Source organism: Xenopus laevis, chromosome 2L, assembly GCF_017654675.1.
Source record: "Xenopus laevis strain J_2021 chromosome 2L, Xenopus_laevis_v10.1, whole genome shotgun sequence".
Lineage (NCBI taxonomy): Eukaryota > Metazoa > Chordata > Amphibia > Anura > Pipidae > Xenopus > Xenopus laevis.
Genome location: NC_054373.1, coordinates 149775304 through 149788261, shown reverse-complemented (window position 1 = coordinate 149788261; position 12958 = coordinate 149775304). Strand labels below are relative to the sequence as shown.

General features: G+C 42.5%; 1 protein-coding gene across 1 annotated transcript in view; it reads left to right on the top strand.

Annotated features, from left to right (window-relative positions):
• The first annotated feature begins 9155 nt into the window (after positions 1 to 9155).
• Positions 9156 to 12958, top strand: part of csrnp2.L (cysteine-serine-rich nuclear protein 2 L homeolog) — a 35687-nt gene continuing 31884 nt past the window's right edge. Inside the window, exon 1 of the mRNA XM_018247491.2 lies at positions 9156 to 9927. The gene's annotated coding sequence lies outside the window, so the exon portion shown is untranslated. The remainder of the gene's footprint in view (positions 9928 to 12958) is intronic.

Here is a 12958-nt window from a genome sequence, read left to right as displayed (position 1 = left end):
CATTTTTTTTTAATGGATGCCTTTCTGCAAAATTATTTTACATGACTGGGGGGCAGATAATGCTCCTGTCACCTGTAGGGTAATTTGTTTTGCTCTGAGAGAACCTTGAATCATATAGTATAATCATTGCTTTAAGTGACCAGGTAAAGTGACAATGACAAAAGGACCCCCCACAAACACACACACCCCCTTACAGTTTACTTTATGGTCAAAGTCTTTGCTGCCCACTAGCATGACTGCCCGCTCCCGTATTGTTCCCTTTTTATTGCTGTGATCTGACTAAACAATGACTCTATTTATGCAGACACCTGTGGAAGTCTAAGGGGCATATTAATCAAGGATCGAATTTCGAATTCAAAATGAAGTAGAAGTTTTGTGGGTTTTTTTTGGTCGAATAGGTCCATTTTCAATCGAATAGGTCCGTATTCGGCCGAATTAGAATTGTACGAATAGTAGGAATATCGCAATCGATCGAATTCGATTCAAAGTTTTTCCACAAAAAATTTTAGATTTTTGAAAGTCCACCAATTGACTCCAAATAGGCTAAAACAGCAATTTCAGATGGCGAATGGTCGAAGTCGAATTTTTAAATAGACCGTACTGTACATGATACATTTCAATATTTGAATTGAATTTGCACTATTCCCTAGTCGAAGTACACTCAAAATAGCTCATAATTCGAATTTTTTTCATTCGAAAATTCACCTCGACCTTTGATAAATCTGCCCCTATATGTTTTATGAAATAGAGTAACCCCCCCCCCCAAAAAAAAAGCTTAAATCGTCTGGATCACAAGCTACTGTTTTAACTATTCTAGAGACAGTGTTTAATTCCAGAAACCTAATGTTATGAATTCTGTAAAGGAGAACTAAACCCCCTTGCTTATAAAAAACCCCCTACCCTCCATAGTTCCCCCCCCTCCCTGCTCCCCCCCCGCACAGGTGTTAACATCTGTAAATGCCCCTAAAGGTGGCCATACACGGGCAGATAAAGCTGCCGATATCGGTCGTTTAGACCAATTTGACAGCTTATCTGCCCGTGTATGGGGGCTTCCGACAGGTCTTCCCGATCGTTATCTGGCCATGATATCGATCGAGAAGGTTTGATTTTTAACAGACCGACCCGTCGGAGCCCCTTGGTGCATCGTAATTCGATCCTTCGGCCATATGGCGATCTTTGAGTCTATGGCCACTAGGGATGCACCGAATCCAGGATTCGGTTCGGGATTCGGCCAGGATTCAGCCTTTTTCAGCAGGATTCAGATTCGGCCGAATCCTTCTGCCCGGCCGAACCGAATCCTAATTTGCATATGCAAATTAGGGGCGTGGAGGGAAATTGCTTGATTTTTTGTCACAAAACAAGGAAGTAAAAAATATTTTCCCCTTTCAACCCCTAATTTGCATATGCAAATTAGGGTTCGGTATTCGGACGAATCTTTCACGAAGGATTCGGGGGTTCGGCCGAATCCAAAATAGTGGATTCGGTGCATAATGGCCTAATGGCCACCTTAAGCCTGTAATATTCCCTCGCTGCAGAGTCAGCACAGCGGAGCTCACAGACGCCATCTTCCGGCACTTATGTAATCTTTGGGTCTTCTTCCGGTGCTTCTGTCACTTTCGCACATGTGCAGTTATCACAAAGTGGAAGACTGCTCCTACTTGCATGCGCCGATAAAGACGCTTACTTACCAAACCATACCGAAGCACTGAAGATGGCTCCTGCAACCTCCGCTGCACTGACTCTGCAACGAGGGGTAATTACAGGCTTAGGGGCATTTATAGATGTTAACACCTGTGTTGGGAGGAGCAGGGAGGGGGGGACTATGGAGGGTAGGGGTTTTTATTAGCAAGTGGGTTTAGTTCTCCTTGACTCAATATAAATCAGAATTAAGAAAGGGCATATATTTTATGAGTAGCTGGGTTTTTTTCCAGCTACTTTGGCATTATGTGCAGTATGCTCTGCTCTGTGTAGATGTTTCCATTAGGAGTACTATTGTCAGCCTATTATCATCCTCGTATCACGAATTTCAAAAAATCCTGTGCTTGTGTATCATTTGGGGGAGCGAGTCCAATGCAATCAGTTGGAATATCTGTAAATGTGGATTAGTAACAAGTCACTTGTGGGAAAGAAAAGTGTTCAATCCTCGAAACTATAAACCACCAAATAATGTATTTCATAATAAATCGACAAACATATGTTTTTGTTTTATAATGAATGTGATTTCAATAATAATTTTTTGCATTGTACTGGTATACATTTAAATCAGTTAAATCATAGTTTACATCCCATAGATCATATTACAGACAGAATTCTTGTTTTCATCCTGGTAGTTTCCCAGTAGACCCAGTGGAGCAGCTTGTTGGCCCACATTGAAAGCCATTTAGGGTGAGATTGTAGGATAGTATTCTTGGAAGTATTGCTGATTAATTCAGGTACTCCATGTCACGCTAAGGCTTTAAAGCAGGAGCCCCCAACCTTTTTTTACCCCTGAGCCACATTCAAATGTAAAATGAGTTGGGGAGCAACAGAAGCATGAAAAAATCCCTTGGGTGCCAAATAAGAGCTGTGATTGGCTATTTAGTAGCCCCTATGTGGACTGGCAGCCTACAGGAGGCTCTACTTGGCACTATACTTTGTTTTTATGCAATTAAAACTTGCTTCAAAAATAATCACCTGCTTTGAGGACACTGAGAGCAACATCCAAGGGGTTGGAGAGCCACATGTTGCTCACGAGCTACTGGTTGGGGATCACTGCTTTAAAGGAACAGTAACAGCAAAAAATTAAAGTGTTTTGAAATATAATGTACTGTTGCCCTGCACTGGTAAAACTGGTGTGTTTGCTTCAGAAACACAATTATTTTTATATAAACAAGCTGCTGTGTAGCCATGGGGGCAGCCATTCAAGCACAGATAACGGATGCAATCTGCAGAATACCATTGTATTACAGAGCTTATCTGTTATCTGCTAAGTAGCCTGCAGCTTGAATGGCAACCCCCATGGCTACACAGGAGCTTATGGATATAAACAAAAGTAGTCTTTCTAAAGCAAACGCATAACTTTTACCAGTCAAACCACTTTGATTTGCTGCTGTTACTGTTCCTTTAAAGACAAATAAATATGTGGAAACCGTGCTTACCATACATTTATTTGAATCATACTTCAGTTGGTGGTCAAGCTGAACTTCCAGAAATACCCAAGGGAGCAGAAACAATTACCCCAGATCCTACCCAATTTGGTCTTTATTGCTGCCACCTTTCGCCCACTGCTTTGTGCCACTCAAGGCTGGCGGGGTGCCTACACTAAGGGAAATCTTAATATAAATCATCATCATTTATTTATATAGCGCTGTCATGTACTATTCACTCTCATGGTGGCCATACATGCACACATTTGGAGAATTTGGGGGGTACTTGGAAATACTGTTGTTCTATCTTTGCTAAAGTGTGAGACATCGGCTGATCCAAAAATTGCACATTCCCTTATCAATTTGGATCAAGTCACTTGGGACATCAGCCAAACAGACCAGTGCTCTTTGGTCATCCTCACGGGTGGGCAAATAAATAATAATTTACCAGTAGGCTTGTGGGGTGAGCAGTGAGGTGCTTTGTCTTTCATGATGTAATAGATCACTGACTGGAAAAGTTTACAGCAGCAGGAGGTCATGATGAACAGCGATGGGTTGCTGCTTTGTCCCTTCATAGCTCTGTATAGTGACATTCCTGTTTGAGAGTGGGCACCCTGTGCAGAAAGCTTCGAACTGGTGAATTAACCCCCATTGATTGGCAATTTAAAATATCTGAAGAGATGGAATCAACCATAAGATAAGTGTACTGCAACAGCAACAATGAACCCTGGTGTCAATGGATTCAACAAGCTTTTGTTTCTTTTGAGGTTTGAGAAGAGGGATATTCAGATTCGGTAAATCTGTAACATGGTAAATGTTATACGTAGTTCTATAAAGCTAGATGACTATATTTACAGCCACGGTTATGGATCATGTTAACATGTCTGGACCCATTTGCCATCGGTGAACTCATAAATGTGGGTGATGCACAGTGAATAGTGTTATGGGGGTACAGCATATGCATAGAATGATTATTTGACCCAAGCTGAACTCATGTGATTGATTAACCAGCCTGGATCACAGTAATATGTGTAAACATAAGCATCAGTCGCTGGAAATGAGTTTGTGCTATATCACTAGATTAAAATAGCATCCACTACCTGTCAACACTTTGGAGTGTACAGATATGAAATCTATTATCCGGAATGCTTGGGTTTTCTGAATAAGGGTTTTTTTTTTCTTTTCTTCATACTTAATTTCTTTAAAATTCCCCTTTAAGTTAACTTTTAGTATGTTATAAAGAGGCCTATTCTAAACAACTTTTCAATAGGTCTCCATCATTTGTCATAGTTTTTTTATATATATATATATATATATATATATATATATATATATATATAAATAATATATTGTTATTGCTATTTTTGTATGCCTCATCGTTCTATTAAGGTTTCTCCTTTTCATATTGTAGTCTTTTATTCAAATCATATGGTTGCAAGGGTAATTGGCCCTTCTATAAAACTTCGAAGAATCCCTACGATACATAAAAACATTTGAAACATTTAATAACCCTAACCAATATTGTTATTATTCTATATTGTAATTGAATGAGAATATTGAAAATATTTATTTACAAACACCATGATTAAAAACCTACGACCCCCAACACTGCAAGTCAGAAGTGCCACCCACCGCATTTCTGTCTTACTCTAAGGGTCTGGCCACACAGGCAGATTCGGGGAGATTAGTAACCAGGCGACAAATCTCCTCTTCTTCGCGACGACAAACCTCCCCAATCTTCCTTCCCTCGGCTAAAATGTAAATCACCTAGCGCTTCGTTTTCCGAAGTCGCCCGTAATTGGCTCCCGAGGAAACTTCGGGTGACTTTGGAAAACGAATCGCGCCTGCCCAGGCGACTTACATTTTAGCCTGTGGAAGGCAGATCAGGGAGATTAGTCGCCTGGTGACTAAACTTCCCGAATCGGCCCGTGTGGCCAGACCCAAAGAGGAGCTCTCAGTCTGGTGACTGCATTAAAGATTCCCTGATGAAGCAAACTGTTAAACATGCAAGAAGAAAACACATTGGTATTTGACTGTATGGTGTATGGAAACATCTGCTGTCTTACTGGAAAATGCCGAAAGAAAATAAACCAAATAAGGGAAGGTGCCATAATTCCAACACTGGGGAGCAGAAACTCGTTTGAACCGTTTAAAGGACAGGGTCAATTACTTGGAGGGGGTTTGCCAATTTATAAGGAACCTACCAGTGACTATTAATTACCTCAAATCCTGGGCTGGTGCCCTTCTGCTGAAAAATGCTCTGGCCTGGAGTAGTTATATAAGTAACACTCCCCCATATTCTTTCCTGTTTTGGGTCAGCCTTGGGTCTGAGGTGATCTAGGGTGATTATAATGACTATCGGGTGCCTAACATATTGGCCCTCCCCCAGTGATGCAGCCTTTCCTTCTCCTTCAAGGAGATTTGGCAACTGCTGTTATTTCTGCACTACAATGTGCAACATCTCCCGAGAATGCTTTCCCACTTATTTTTCTGAAATCAGTAGCGCAGAATTAACTGCCGCAAGCAAATCTCCCTTCTACCTGTACCCTTAATGATTTTTAATGAACATACACTTCAGCTATCTTGTAAAAACTCTTTTGAGATTCTGGTTTCATTTATTCTTTTTGATGGAGGCTTCATTGAGGATGGAGGATAAATGAGTTCACAGTTGGCCTGCTATCCATTTTGGGCAAAGTTAGTGCATATTTACGATCATGATCAATGTTTGTACATTATTTGTTACCTCACCAGTGCTGATATATTGCTGTATAGATACTTTTTGCTTCTTTGGACCCTGTGGAGCTTGCATCAATTCAGGTAATATTTAGTTTAAGCGAGGCATCTTCTCTGTCCTGACTTGTAGAATGGTATGAGGACTCCATCTCCTCAAGTAGCTCAGCAGTGTAAAACTCCACTAAAGTTTGTAGTGAGATTAGCTCCATAAATGTATAGGATTTGGGTAAATCCCGTTGAGGTATCCACAAGTGAGTAAGGTTGCCACCTGGTCGGTATTTTACCAGCCTGGCCGGTAAAAATTATGGTTGATCCCAATGTTATTAATAGGGAAAAAAGATAAATATATAGGAGGGCCAGTATTTTTTTCCAGAAATGGTGGCAACCCTACCAGTGAATAATACACATTACTTGTGCACAGTTACCCCAAATTGTGTATGTTCATATATAACCAGAGGGTCTTAATCTTTTAGGTTGCTCCTGGGGTGTGGATTCTGGTAAATGCCAGAGGGGCTGCTGTAAGATGCCATAGACAGTCTCTATTTAGTGGACTATTTGGGCCTCTGTGTACTTGATAGGGCCTATTTTGAAACCTAGTTCAGACCTGCTGCTATTCACAGTGGAGGGTACTGGCCCTTAAATGACCTGATTGAACCTAGGGTTGCAACCTTTTCTGGAAAAAAAAAAACACCGGCCTTCATATACTGGCCTTGTTTTTTCCTATTAAAAACATTGGCATCAAGAATAATTTTTACCGGCCGGGCCGGTAAAATAACGGCCAGGTGGTAACCCTAATTGAACCAGATACCATGATATTCCTTACAGATTACTTCAGGTACTGAATGCCAGAATTTGTGATTAGAAAGACAGGCAGGAGTTGGTATTGCATGCGGGTGAAAAGAGGGTTCCTTTGAGAAGAGAGGAGACACCTAAGAACATATGGAGGCACAAGTGCAGAGTTGTAGTGAGACGCAGAGGGGTTAACAGCAGGAAGGTTTAGCAGAAGGGTTTGTAAGTTATTCTTTCATGTGTGTAACGGGAGGAGCAAGGTCTCAATTACGCTAATTGTACATGGGAAATTTTGACAGCTGGTAGAAAACAGTGGAGGTCAAGACACCTGTCTGTCTGTGACCGCTTGTAATGTTAATCAGTGAAAATCTCCCTGTCTGACACACCCGGAGTGCTGACATGCAGATGTCCAGGCATCACTCCATGCACTTTGGACATGCAGTTTTCCTGCGGGCAGGAGAATTATGATTGCTAATGTTTTCCTCTGAAGGGCAGTTAGAATGCCAACATTCCATAAGCCCTAGGCTATGGCCAGTGGAGGTTGGATCTCGCCTGTGGAGAAACAGATTTTTGCATGAAATGCAAAATCTTGCTTTTTGGCTCCAAACTCCATTGTCCCTGTCTGCACCTGAGCAGAGGCAATGTATCCAGGTGCAGACACTTTGATCAGCCACCTTAAGGGCTCTTACTGACGAGCGGTTGAAGCTGCGCTCCCCTGCATTCTGTTTTTCTGCGTTCAGCCGCAGGGGAGCGCAGGAATAGACGCATTACGTTTTTTCCAATGGGGCTGTACTCACACAGGCGCGTGTAGGCGCCGAACGCAGGTTGAGACGCAACATGCTGCATTTTTCCTGCGTTCGGCGCCTACACGCGCCTGTGTGAGTACAGCCCCATTGGAAAAAACGTAATGCGTCTATTCCTGCGCTTCCCTGCGGCTGAACGCAAAAAAACGGAACGCAGGGGAGTGCAGCTACAACCGCTCGTCAGTAAGAGCCCTTAGGCTATGGGTGAGTGTTGGCTCTGCTGCTCATAGCATGTGTATTTTATCCAGTCTGAGAGAAGCCTTCGATTGCGTGCAGGAACACACGGTGGAGATTGGGCCAAATACATGAAAGCAGGCATTTTCAGGCCGACCTCTGCTGGGAAACAAAGCAGATACGCTTCTCCCTGCCTGAGAAAAATAAACAGTCTGAGAGCATTGGAGCCAACACTATCTGCCCATAGCCATAGGGGAGAGGAGGAGAACTCTTGGGAGTTCTAGTGACTGAAGGTCAGGCCCAGATTTGTGGAAAGGCCGCCAAGGCCCGGGCCTAGGGCAACAGGATTTTAGGGGGCGGCATGCTGTCCAACTACACCCACATTGGTTCAGAAACACTGGAGATGTGCAGGAGATAAGATTTTTTCCCTATTAATAACATTGGGATCAACCATCATTTTTACAGGCCAGGTGGCAACCCTAGGTGGAAATTCAGCAGGCCAGTTAGTTGCAAGGCAGGGTGGATAAAGTGGGATAGTATAATGGCATGGATACCTATTCTTAACATGATTAATGGTTTTGGTATATAAAAGTGAAAAGGATTGTCACTAAAGTTTTGATGCACTGTTATAATTCTGATCTTGGGGCCTGTTTATAAACAAGGGAAAATGCAGCAGGCCCCTCGCAGATCCCACAGGACAGGAGTAAAGGAACTCCAGACTTTATAGTTAGTGCTGACAATTCAGATCTACACGTGTGTATTGAAAATGAACCAATGGTCACAGGAAAGATTGTAATTGTTACATCTATGGCCAACTTACACATTTTAAGGTAACTTTTATTATGTTATAGAACGGTCAATTCTAAGAAACCTTTCAATTAGTTTTATAGTTATTTGCCTTTTTCTTCTGACTCTTTGCAGCTTTCAAATGGGCGTCGCTGACTCCCTTCTAAAAAACAAATGCTCTGTCAGGCTACAAATGTATTGTTATTGTTACTTTTTGTTACTCATCTTTCTATTTAGGCCTCTCCTATTCATATTCCAGCCTCTTATTCAAATCAATGCATGGTTGCTAGGGGAATTTGGTCCCTGTTTACCAGATTGAAAATTGAAGAACTGCTGAATAAAACTCAAAAACCACAAATAATAAGGGATGAAAACCAATTGTCTCAGAATATCCCTCCCTACATCATTCTAAAAGTTATCTCAAAGGTGAACAACCCCATGAATCACAGGCTTAAGAGCAGCTTTAGGATGAAGGACATTTTGTGTGAAGCTATAACTGTACAAAAGGAGTTGTAGTGTTGTTTAGGTACAGAGAGGGCTATTAATAACCCCACACACCGCAGATAAACGATATACAGCCGCTTCCCCCTTACACAGAGTAATGTCATCACTCTGAGAGGAAAGAAACCGCCTTCCCACGAACAGCACGTAGGCCGTCACCAAAGGGACACAGGAGCTGTAGTATCGCGAGACATTAGCGATTGCTCTGCGCTGCGGCTACGCCCCTGCTTTGTGGGAGACTCCTGAGCCGAGTCACCTCCCTGCTACCTTTTATTCGGTAAAGGGAGCTGAAGTGAGAGTAATGTCTGTGTGCCGCTTTATCTCGACAGAGCAGAACGCTACCCCAACCCATTGAAATCATTTGCCTGAAGCCAGCTGGCTCGGTACCAAACCCCTCCCACACTGCACCATCTCCCATCATGCCCCGCGCAGTAGCGAACTACATCTCCCGGGATGCTCCAGTATGTCACGTGATGTCACAATGCCTATAAATGATCATCTGTTGGAGCCGTGAGCCCATTGTTACCGCTGTACGAAGCCGGGTGGGTCGGGAGGGAGGTCGCGGGGTTTTATCACATTACAGATTCCTGCCCTTCAGTGCATGACACCCACACTTCTATGGGAATAGCCCCGTGTTCCCCCTCTTCTTATTCTTCAGCCTCTGAATAAATACATTAAGCGCTGGTTTCGGGGTACAGATTAGGGAAGGAGTCGAGGAGATACACATAGGACTATATAAGGGACATGACTGTGAGGGCTCCATCCACTCGTACTGTGTGAATTCAGCCCCTCTCTCTCGCTCACACCGATCCCCATAAAGCTAATGCCCCGGCCAAGCCGATCTGCTCATTCACTGCTGGCCGGAGCGCCCGTCCTGTAATTCAGCGGCAGCGATTTGTCGTGTGACAGCGGCGACCAGGAGCAAGCAGCGGCGATTGTGTTCTCTCGGCCCGTTCAGCTGTGCAGATTGGGGGATCGGCAGGAGGCAGAGCCGCTGGAAGGACGCTACACATTAGGTAGGATGTGCGGGGAGCTGCTGCTCATATAATTGCTGCACTACTGGGCCGCCTTACAGCTATTCTCTGCTGCTTTATTCTCCTCTCTCCGCTCACTAGTCAGTAGGAGCCAATGCAGAGTTCTTTAAAGGGGAACCTAGCATTGTTTTGGGTTTGGTCTCTAGACCAGGGCTATGGGATTGTTTCTCCCTCTGCCTATTGTCGAACTACAGCTCACAACATCTTCCCCATCTACAAAAGGCTGTAGTTGTTGGGAGAGTAATCCAACAAGATGACAAGTGTTACAAGTCAGTATCCTTGCTGCTTACTTAGTTTTTTTCTATTGTCTGGCATTTCTTGTGCTATCTGTTTCCTGTGTTCATTCGCCCTAGCAACAGCAAAGTCTTTACAGCCCTGGATTGTACAGGCCACAATGCTCTGTCACTGACTGTGCCCTACACAGAGGCTCATTTGGGATACAGATATGGTTTACACCTTTTCCGGAAAAAAATACCGGCCTTCCTATATATTTAACATTTTTTCCCTTGGGATAAAGCATCATTTTTACCAGCCAGGTGGCAACCCTAGATACAGAGGTTATATGCAGCTGCATTATATGTGGATTTTAAAGGGCATAATATTGCCTTCGACTGGGTACCCAGATCTTTTTCCATGCAACTCATTTTCTGCTGGGCTACATGGTGTGTATGTACCCACCTAGGGTTGCGCCCAGTGTGATGACTTGCCTAGTCACATTACTGTTCGGTAGCCTGTGGCCTACAGAAGTACAGGTGTTCATGCTGTCTAATACACATTCTACATAGAACTGTACATATAATGTTTGAGGTATAGCAAGGTGGCACAGTTTGCCATCAAAGCTTGGTACCAGAAGCATAGGGAAATGCTGTGATTTGGCCAAGGACCTATTTTACACATGAATTAACTCAAGGAATACACTGGTGGCAATCATTTATCAACACTGGGAAAATATGCCCACAGTCAGTAACCCATCAGATTGTTGCATTCATTGTTCTACTTGCAGCTGACTTTAAAAAGCTAATCATTGATTGGTTACCATGGGTAACTGCTAGGGTTGCCACCTTGCCAGTATTTTACTGGCCTGGCTGGTAAAAATGATGGTTGATCCCAATGTTATTAATAGGGGGAAAAAGATAAATAAATAGGAAGGCCGTTATTTTTTTCCAGAAAAGGTGTTTATAAAAGAGCTCCATTGAGTTTTCCATTGAGATGTTTTAATAAATTGAATGTATTCAGTGTCGGACTGGCCTGTAGGGATACAAGGAAAACTCCCGGTGGGCCCTAATGCTGCTAAATATTTGGCCTATTTCATGACCATTCCCTATTTCTATGAGAACAAAGTGGCTAAATAGGTGAAATAATAGATTATAGTATGTCAAGAAAAAAGACTAGGAGAAAGAGCAATGGCGGCTTTATCACGGCCTGCCTCATAGCGAGTTTCATTATAAGCGTTCCTTATTCATTGCTTCTTTACTGTAGTGTTTAATGTTAACTATGTGTACAAATCGGTGCCATAAAGCTATGTGCTGCTCTAGTCCAGTCCAGTATGAAAGCAATGCAGAGCTGAGCTATCAATCAGTAGCCATTATTTACTGTCGGGGTGCAGGTAGCACTGTCTGGCACAGGAATTCAGGCCAGAGAATAATAGGAGTGTATTTATATGGACAACTTGTCCTGCAGCCAGTGGCATACACATTGCTGAGGGACAGACTACTGTGGAACCTCAATTTTATATCCCCTGATTTTAAGTTTCCCCTCATTTTTACATTCTTGTTTTGCGGGCTCACTTAAATATTATACATAAAACATTTCCCTAAATTTACATTTTCCTGGATTTTAGCCATTTTTTCTGGCCCCCTGAAAAAAGTAAAATGGCGGTTCTACTGTATTGCAACCAGATCACAGTAGAACCCCCATTTTATGTTTTTCAGGGTACCAGAAAAAAATGGTGTAAAATCCAGGAAAATGTAAAATCAGGGAAATGTATTGTGCAAAATATATAGGTGGGAACCACAAAACAACAATGTAAAATGAGGGAAAACTTAAAATCAGGGAATGTAAAATTGAGGTTTCACTGTATACAAATAATATCTATATACATAATGCTGATTTCATTTTCCCCACATTCAGACAGCAGAAGCCGTACATAATCTATGCAGAGAAATAACATTCCAGAGAGTAAGTAGAGGGCATTCATGAATCCCCAGGCTGTTCCTATTGGCTGTGCCTCACATTACCCTGTTTAAAGGGAATATAAACAGGACTGCAGCCTTTGTTGCTATTTTCAGGATTAGCTGTGCTGGGCGAGGGCCTCAGTGTTTAGCTGTTAATGTTTTGTTGCTCAGCGTGACCTCGTTCAGAAGGGGAATGTTTAATTATTGGATTGACACAGTGACGTACGGGATATCACGGGGGAGTGGAGAGTACAGGAACACTTCTTCCAAATTGCTGCAAACTATTTTATTGTTGTTGTTGCTCCATAATTTAACTGCTCAAGCTCGCCCTTTCATTATCTGCTCTGTGTTGTAAGAAAAGGTCACATAACTCCCAATCATTTGCTTTAAAGTATTAACGGCAAGCTACTTTTGGAAAAAAGTATTTTAAAATTATTATAAAATGTACTGAAAAGGATCATTCAGAGACTGTGACATGGCATGACCTTGATATAATGGTTAGTGCCTTTTTTATTTGCAGGATAATTGGAGTCGTACAGTTAAAGGATTGCATGCGTCAAAGTTTTGAGGTTTTGTTATCCTGTATTTATAAGCTTTTTTTAATGTCATCATACAAGATCACGGTTGAACAACCTGCAGAACTACAACTCCCAGAATCCCACAGGCAGCTGAATACTCTCAGGGTGTGCTGGAAGTGGTTGTTTAATGTATATGCAAAGCTTTATGTTTTCCACCCTGTACTAGATATAACCAGAACTTTGTATGCTATAAAATGTGGAATTTGGCTTGTGGCTCAGTGGTGGCTAAGGACAATGTCATTTTTAGTGCCATGATCCGCT